General features: G+C 34.1%; 1 long non-coding RNA gene across 1 annotated transcript; it reads right to left on the bottom strand.

Moving 5' to 3' along the window:
- Positions 1-305: 305 nt before the first annotated feature.
- Positions 306-7,665, bottom strand: LOC125279966. The gene is made up of 3 exons (XR_007187496.1): positions 7,137-7,665; positions 4,604-4,698; positions 306-571 (listed from the first exon to the last, which is right to left on the bottom strand). It is a non-coding gene; the product is annotated as an uncharacterized LOC125279966 (long non-coding RNA).
- Between the last annotated feature and the right edge of the window lie 1,657 nt (positions 7,666-9,322).

Genomic DNA, 9,322 nt, shown 5'->3' with positions numbered 1-9,322 from the left:
ATTTAATAGTAAAATTGGAGTTGAATAATTCATATTTTAATTGAATTGATTAAGGATTGTTCAATTATTCAATTAAAATACACAATGTTTATTTAATTCAATTTGATGGAATTTTACTATTAATTAAATTGTGTAAATCTTAAAAAACAATTCTTAAATTTTTTTTGAGTGTTTACAATATATAAATAATATTTACAATATTATACGGTTTACAATATATTCACATAGAAAACAGCTATTTTAAATTGCAATAATATTTCACAGTTTTTATTGTATTTTTGATCAAATAAACAGCCTTGGTGAGCAGAAGAGACTTGCTGTAATGTGCCAAATATGTAAAGTGAAGAAGCTTTGTACTGTGTGAATGAACTGGCACAGGTATAAAACGTGAAGTAATTAATTAATTTCTCTACATTTGTATACAAATGTCGTGGTCATCTCAGCATGAAAACATCAAAACAGACACTTGACAAAAGCTATGTTCCTCTGTCCTGGACATCACATCCGCTTCTGCGTCTGTGTCCTTGTCCGCATCTCTGCAGCTCATCCACCTCTTTCCCGCCAGACACGGCTGGAGAAAAAAAAAAACGTTTGGGGCAAAAAAGAGAGAAATAATTGGATTCCCAGCTTCCACCTCCTCCTTCCCCCACGCGTCGGACACCCCTAATTAACAACAGGGAGAGTCAGAGAAAGCCTGGAGAAAAAATCTGCTGTTTGGATTGAAAAAAAAAAAAAAATGACCGGCAACATATTGTCTCCTTCACGTCCACACGGGCTAATAACAGCTAGTGGCTGGTGCACGAGAACGAGAAGGCGTCAAAACCTGGCAAAGTCACTCATTCATAAAATCTCAATGTGTGACTATAGCTCTAATTACAACCCACGTCGGCCTCAATTAGACCACAGCTTTTCTCTCCGCGTTAACTCTTAATTAATGTATCGCCGGTTAATTACAGGTTTTGCGAGTGGGGCTCTGTCAGACGCTCGCTGGTTTTCTCAGCGGGAGGTTTGGGGGGGGGGGGGATTTCTTTACATCAGCTTCGTTCCAAAACCGAACGAGCTGATTTGCTGCCTAGGCCTACATAGACAGCTGCCTTCTAAGACAGCATTCAAACTCTAATGGAACTTCATAAATAAGTGTTCCGAACTCCAGACGTCACTCAAACAGCAGTGCTTATGGAAAGATTCAACTCACAAGTGATTCCAGCTCTCTAAAGACACTTAGAAAACATGAGTAAACTGTAAAATAATGTCTACACTGTAAACACTTACAGGATTACAGAGTATTATTTTACAATAAATAAATGTAGTCAGACATTTACAGTGAAATTAATGCATTTTCTTATGGATTACTGTAAATCAACAGCAAAATGATGCTGACATCACAGTAATTTACTGCTGAAATCACATTATAAAGTTGTCTTGATCCATGCCACTGTAAGAAATTATATTGTTAGTACTGTAATTGTTTTGAAGTCACCATTATGGTGATCAGTGTCCTATTTGATTGGGATCTTGGACCTTGTATATTCATATTCACATTTCTGATCTAGCCAAGTCAGAAGTGTGACAAATGAAAACATTTGTTAAAACAATGACAAGCTAGAATATAAAATAAGCTAATTGGCTGATTTAAAGTTAGTCAAACTATACTGTTATTAGCATTATTTCAGCATAATGATTTGTAGATGGATATTTCATAATAGTAAAGCAGCTGCTGAGATTTATCATCGAAAGGTGTGACATCATCTTGCAACACAAGATTTTTTGTCTTCCATCACCTAATGATGCACAGACATCAATACTCGACATACAAAACACAACAATGGTGGCACTCAACAAATAATAATAACAAAAAAGATTACGAAATAAACAACAAACAACACAAACTGCTAAAAAGTGAACCAAAAATAAGTTCAGCAGCGCAGATAAAACCAAAAAGAATCAAGAAACTCTACAGCATAATATATTCATGCCGCACTGCATGCTGGGTAACTTCATAGTACATATGCACTGTAGAAATACAGCATGATATTGTACTGTAAAACCGAACAGTGAAATGAGTTCATTTCACTCAATAATGAAAGTTCATTGTACTTAATAGAAAAAAGTTACGTGAACTCAAAATTTGAGTGTAATAAGCTTTAATTTAATATGATTGAGTTGCAGCAGATTTCTAATTCACAGCATGCGTTGTGTCAGACTTTATAAGAAAAAAAATGTTGAAATTAAGTGTTATTTTGTGTGTTTTTGCACAGGATTAACACAGGGTGACACAAGTCAGTGTTTAATGTTGTGTTATGTTGGGATTTACAGGGGATTCTGTTATTTTATTAACCATTGTGGTGAAGAGAAGAGTCTGTGGTTATGTTGAGGATGGGCTGTTTGTTTGATTATATAAATGCAAGTATATAATCACATTCCCTTGGATAGTTATAATAGCATTATTTACTATCTAACATTTAATCAAGATCTGAATGTGATGGTTATGTAAATTAATTTGTTGTTGATGTTTATTAAATTAATATTGTTACATGAATTCAAATTGAATGAGTGGAATAAACTTAAAATCTTTAAGTTGAGTGTACTCTAATGATTGACTAGGCCAACACTAAAATATAAGTATATAATATATATAACTTAATGTATATGAGTTTACAGTACTCATTGGTTTTAAAGGTGCCCTAGAACCAGTTTTCACAAGATGTAATATAAGTCTAAGGTGTCCCCTGAATGTGTCTGTGAAGTTTCAGCTCAAAATACCCCATAGATTTTTTTTAATTAATTTTTTTAACTGCCTATTTTGGGGCATCATTAACTATGCACCGATATATAGGTTGCGGTCCCTTTAATTCTCGTGCTCCCCCTCCCCCTTGAACAGCATAAACACAGTTCACACAGCTAATATAACCCTCAAAATGGATCTTTACAAGATGTTCGTCATGCATGTTGCTTGCATACATCGGATCATGTAAGTAAAGTATTTATTTGGATGTTTACATTTGATTCTGAATGAGTTTGAGGCTATGCTGTGTGGCTAAAGCTAACATTACACACTGTTGGAGAGATTTATAAAGAATGAAGTTGTGTTTATGCATTATACAGACTGCAAGTGTTTAAAAATGAAAATAGCGATGGCTCTCTTGTCTCCGTGAATACAGTAAGAAACGATGAAACTTTAACTACATTTAACAGTACATTAGCAGCATGCTAACGAAACATTTAGAAAGACAATTCACAAATATCACTAAAAATATCATGATATCATGGATCATGTCAGTTATTATTGCTCCATCTGCCATTTTTCGCTATTGTTCTTGCTTGCTTACTTAGTCTGATGATTCAGCTGTGCACAGATCCAGACGTTAATACTGGCTGCCCTTGTCTGATGCCTTGAACATGGGCTGGCATATGCAAATATTGGGGGCGTACATATTAATGATCCTGTTACGTAACAGTTGGTGTTATGTTGAGATTCGCCTGTTCTTTGGAGGTCTTTTAAACAAATGAGATTTATATAAGAAGGGGGAAACAATGGGGTTGTCTTTTCCATGTACTGAACTCTTGTTATTCAACTATGCCAAGATAAATTCAATATTTAATTCTAGGGCACCTTTAAAACTTAAATGGTTTAAGGCAATCAATTTCCTCAAATGGTTTGAGTTACCGTAACTTATCGGGGTTTACAATGTACTGTGGAATTACTGTGAAAGTCATGCAATTATTAACCTGGAATATACTGTAATTTCACACTCTTTGGACATTTTTGGATTTTTCACTGAGGTTTGCCTAAACGAAGCTGGTCTAGACTTTTAAGTCACTGTATATTTGAACAGAGCTGATATTTGCATATTTTGCAACAAAAATTTTCTCTTTTGTCTTATGGATGTTTCTTCAACCATTGCCACTTTAATAAATTAATAATAATTATTATTTTTGTTTCAAATGTATTTTTGAAATACTGTAAAATGTCTGACTCTTTTGTCCTGCTAAGGCTATTTGCTTAATTTTACAAAATTACAGTTTAAGTAAAGATTTCATTTTCACAAAATAAATATACATTTAAATGTTGATTTTAATGTTTGTTCATTTGTTCATCAAAAACAAAATTTATATTTTAAGATTTTAAGATTTTAATGTAAAGGGTAAAACTATATAAAAAAAATTGTATGTAACAAAGTATTTAAAAATAGAAAAAATAAAGGAGAAAAAGGAAGGAAAAAATATAAGCTGTCAAAAAAAAAAAAAAAAAAAAAATAGAAATGCACTTTTGAAACACAAAATGCTTGAAGAAGCACCCATTCATGGATTAAATCTGATAATATTTGATTAATCTGATTAGTTTATCAACATATCTCAGTAAAGAATGAAATAAAATTTCACTATAATGAACATTTCTGACAACTAGTCTGCCATATCAGAGATATTTTTTCCTGGACCTTGTCACAATGCATTCTGGGATTGCATCCTCTGCAAAGCATACTTGCAATCCTGCCTTATAAATGTGCCGAAAGGCATCTTATCACTGCCTTGCATTGTGGACAGGCATTTAACACACTGTTTATTTCCCTAATGCAACCAGGCACTTCCTGTTCAGTCTTACATGTTTCATGTCTCCGTGTCTCTTTCAGGGTGTCTTCCATTGTCTTCCCCAGTTCTTGGAAGCGGTGACGTGGACCAGGCACCATTTTACAGCTCCTGGAAAAGAGAGAGGGGTCGAGAACAAGAGATCAAGAGAAGCGCAGGAGACATCAATAAGAGAACCAGGGAGAAAGAGGTGGGAGATGGCGAGTGAAAGCGAGGGAACGAGTGAAAGAGGAGAACAAAGCTCGTGTGAAAGAGAGCAAGAGTGAGAGAGGAGGTGAGAGGGAGACGTTTGTAAGTGTGTTTGCGTCGAGAGAGAGGGAGAGAGTGACATCCAGAAAAAGGAGGAGAAACTCAAGAGAAGAATGAGAGCGCTTTCTCCCGCTGTCCCTGTGCGACAGGTCCCGCTCGCCTTTCCATGTGTTAATTACACATGTAAGGCCTATTATAACCCTGCAAGGACACCCGCTGACTGGGAAAATGAAGGCGGCGTACTCGAGCGCGCCAGACTAAAGATAATAGTTTCCCTCCTGCATTTTCACAGGCCGCGGTAACTAACTCTGGAGACGGAGGCGAGTCGGGGAACACGGTTAGCATGGAAATGTTCTCTATAACTACCTAAGAAAGTGTGTCGAGCAGAGCCTGGTGTTTCATTTAAGGCGTCGGCCTGTTACCGAAACGTGTGATCAGACTGGAAGGCAGGCGGCTGTGATATTAGGAGTTTAAAGGAGCGATACACTCAGGGAAATCATTTCTCTGCTTTACTGTAAATGATGCATGCGCACATGTTTGGAGATGCCACTATAGAACGATTGATTAAATCTTAATGGTTTTATTTTGTTTTTAGGCTTATGATTTTCACCTGCTGATGATAGAACAGGTGAAAAATCCCACAGATGCACATTTAAAAGAGGGACTGAAGTCATATCTAGAGAAGAGTTTAAGAAGCAACTAGTTCTGCAAGCCTCACATTATCAGCAAAGTCTAATATTTATCATTTTTAATATTTTAATATTTATGAAATTGTCAAAGAATCATTATAATACTGTGGTAGTTTTAACTTTACAATAATGTTTCATTTGTTAACATTAGTTAACTACATCAGTTAACATGAACTACATCTATATGTTAATAAAAAAAACAAACAAAAAAAACCATTTTAAATAAAAAAATTAAATATTTGTATAAAAGTGATAATAAAATAGTAATTATATACTATTTTTTTTAAATATTTATAAAATAGTCTAATAAAATAATAAAACAAATATTAAAAAAATAATAAAAAATATTGTCATGGTAATATGCATTTATGATAAGTTAATAATATTGCTGTAAGTTAATAAAATTAAGTACAGAAAAGTATGATATTGACAGTTGTGATAGTATTAACAATTATTAAAATAAAATAAAATAAAAAAATAAAATAAAATATATAAAATAAAAATTAAAAATAAAATATTGTAATAAAATAAAGTACAGGAATGTACTATGATATTGACAGTCATGGTAATATGTATTTATGATAAGTTAATAAAATAAACAAAACAATAAATATTTTAAATATTTAAGTATTTATATAAAAGTAGTAATATTAAAATAGTAATAATATATGTTTTTTACAAAAATTATTTATAAAATAGTCTAATAAAGTGAAGTACAGAAAAGTATCATGATATTGACAGTTGTGGTAGTATTAACAATTATTAAAATAAAATAAAATTAAATTAAACAATAAAATAAATTATATAAAAAAAATAATATGTATGTAACCCAAATAATATGTATTTATGATAAGTTAATAATATTGCTGTAAGTTAATAAAATAAATAAAATAATAATTAATATTTAAATGAAATAAAAATAAAATTTAATATTAATCATTTAAATATTTATATAAAAGTAATAGTAATAAAATAGTAATTATATACTATTATTAAATATTTATAAAATAGTCTAATAAAATGAAGTACAGAAAAGTATCATCAGTATTATTAACAATAACGTAATATTGCTGTAAGTTAATAAAATAAACAAAATAATAATTCATATTTTAAATAATAAAATATAAAAATTTCTTTATTAATATTTTAATATTTATTCAATAGTAATAATAATAAAATATTAACATTAAAAAGAAGTACAAAAATACCATGATACTGACAAAGTCATAATTCTGTGGTAGTATTTATGACTAACTTAATAATGCATATTGCATAATAATAATATTTTGAATAAAATAAAATAATCTTTATTAAACCCTTCTTCTGTACTTAATTTATAAATATGCAAATTCATCAGCTTGCGATGTTTTTAGACATGATAATACCATGGTATTCTTTTAAGAACCATACTTACCACTAAGTATGTACTGTGTAAATTCTAGGGTGCATGAATGTGGCATCATTTCATAGCATGACCTTCATACCAAAGTACCACATTGACATTGATACCATCACTTTAATTTTTAAGGGTTTACATACAACATAATACTTTTACATTATATAGTAAATAGTCAAATGAAATGTAGTGCTCTCGATGAAGTATGTACTTACTCTTTTCTGTCGTTCACACGAGGACACATGATGATCTGATCAACTTCCCTCACAGCAGGGCATGCTGGGATAGCACTCGGTCTACATCCTGCCCCGGGTCACACGTCTTCATAAATATTCATGACGGAAATTCACAGCTCGCTCTGTATCTGCAGCAATCACAGGATTTAATTAATTAATTTATTTTTTTTTTTTTTTTTAAAGAAATGATCATGTGACTTTTTAAAACTTTTTTTTAGAAATGCATTGTTAAGAACAACAATAAGAGCGATGAGCTTGTTTATCATACACATCAAACGCAGCCTCAACTCTTCTTAATGGTGAACCTTCAAGGACAAACAAAGCCTGAAATAAGAGCGCGAGGGTTTAACTCAGTGTCTTTGTTTTTAAACAGCACAAGGCCATCTGAAAGCTCAGCATGACCGTGGGCTGATCTCATATTCTCCAGAGCTTCTCATCATAATGTCTGTTAATCTACACAGCTGCAGGGTTCGCAATTGACCTCCTTTTGTGTTTGACGGCAGAAAACGCTGCATATTCCATCACTTGCTGAAGCTTTGATGAGTTTGGTGCAGTTACATCGGAGTACACAAGAAGAGGCCGATGCTGATATCAGATCTACTGCATGGACCTAGAAGATTGAGGAGATTCATTCAGGCAAAAAGACATCGTGCCTGGCTATCAAATGCTGATGCAATCCTGTATGCTTTCATTTTATCCTTACGCTTCATCATATAACAACTGTTCATCACAAACCTGGCTGTTAGAATCTAAAAAAGAAAAAGAAAAAACACCATAAAGCTTATAACTAAAATTAAAAAATAAAATAAAAGTTAAATAATAAATAAATAAAACCCTTTTTTTCTTCAGTTCTTCATCTATAGATGTTCCCAAACATACATGCATTCCTGTAGTTGTATTTTATTTTACTTTACTTTAAGCAAACAATACAGTCATTTTAAAAAAATAGTTGAGTTAAATAAAACTACCCAGCAGGTTGGGCAAACATTTAACCCAACCACTGGGTTACCGTGCGTTTACACCGCCGCCGGCGAGAGCGTCAGAGTGACAGGAAGTCATTCATTTTCAATGTGAGCCAGCGGTGAGCTCCGGCGAGAGAGGCGTGACGCGTCTTGGACGGTGAGAGCATCGAGGAGAGTTGAAGTCAGGTCAACTTTATGGAAATGAGCTATGACACGGTTCAGCAGCAACCAATCGGAATGTAGAGGTCCTCGCTTGAGAGGATTCCGATTGGTTGCCACAACTTGTCATTAACTTTGACCCTCCCGCCGGCATCCCAATCGCTGGGTTAAAACAACCCATTCGCTGGGTTAAAACAACCCATTCGCTGGGTTAAAACATCCCAATCGCTGGGTTAAAACATCCCAATCGCTGGGTTAAAACAACCCATTCGCTGGGTTAAAACAACCCATTCGCTGGGTTAAAACATCCCAATCGCTGGGTTAAAACATCCCAATCGCTGGGTTAAAACAACCCATTCGCTGGGTTAAAACATCCCAATCGCTGGGTTAAAACATCCCAATCGCTGGGTTAAAACAACCCATTCGCTGGGTTAAAACATCCCAATCGCTGGGTTAAAACAACCCAATCGCTGGGTTAAAACATCCCAATCGCTGGTTTAAAACATCCAAATCGCTGGGTTAAAACAACCCAATCGCTGGGTTAAAACAACCCAATCGCTGGGTTAAAACATCCCAATCGCTGGGTTAAAACAACCCATTCGCTGGGTTAAAACATCCCAATCGCTGGGTTAAAACATCCCAATCGCTGGGTTAAAACAACCCAATCGCTGGGTTAAAACATCCCAATCGCTGGTTTAAAACATCCCTATCGCTGGGTTAAAACATCCCAATCGCTGGGTTAAAACAACCCAATCGCTGGGTTAAAACAACCCATTCGCTGGGTTAAAACATCCCAATCACTGGGTTAAAACAACCCATTCGCTGGGTTAAAACATCCCAATCGCTGGGTTAAAACAACCCAATTGCTGGGTTAAAACAGTCGCTGGGTTAAAACAACCCAATCGCTGGGTTAAAATAACTCACTCACTGGGTTAAAACATCCCAATCGCTGGGTTAAAACAACCCATTCGCTGGGTTAAAACAACCCATTCACTGGGTAAAAACAACCCAATCGCTGGGTTAAAACATCCCAATCGCTGGGTT

The sequence above is a fragment of the Megalobrama amblycephala genome, linkage group LG12 (genome assembly GCF_018812025.1).
Source record: "Megalobrama amblycephala isolate DHTTF-2021 linkage group LG12, ASM1881202v1, whole genome shotgun sequence".
NCBI lineage: Eukaryota > Metazoa > Chordata > Actinopteri > Cypriniformes > Xenocyprididae > Megalobrama > Megalobrama amblycephala.
This window is presented reverse-complemented; position numbering and strand designations above follow the sequence as displayed.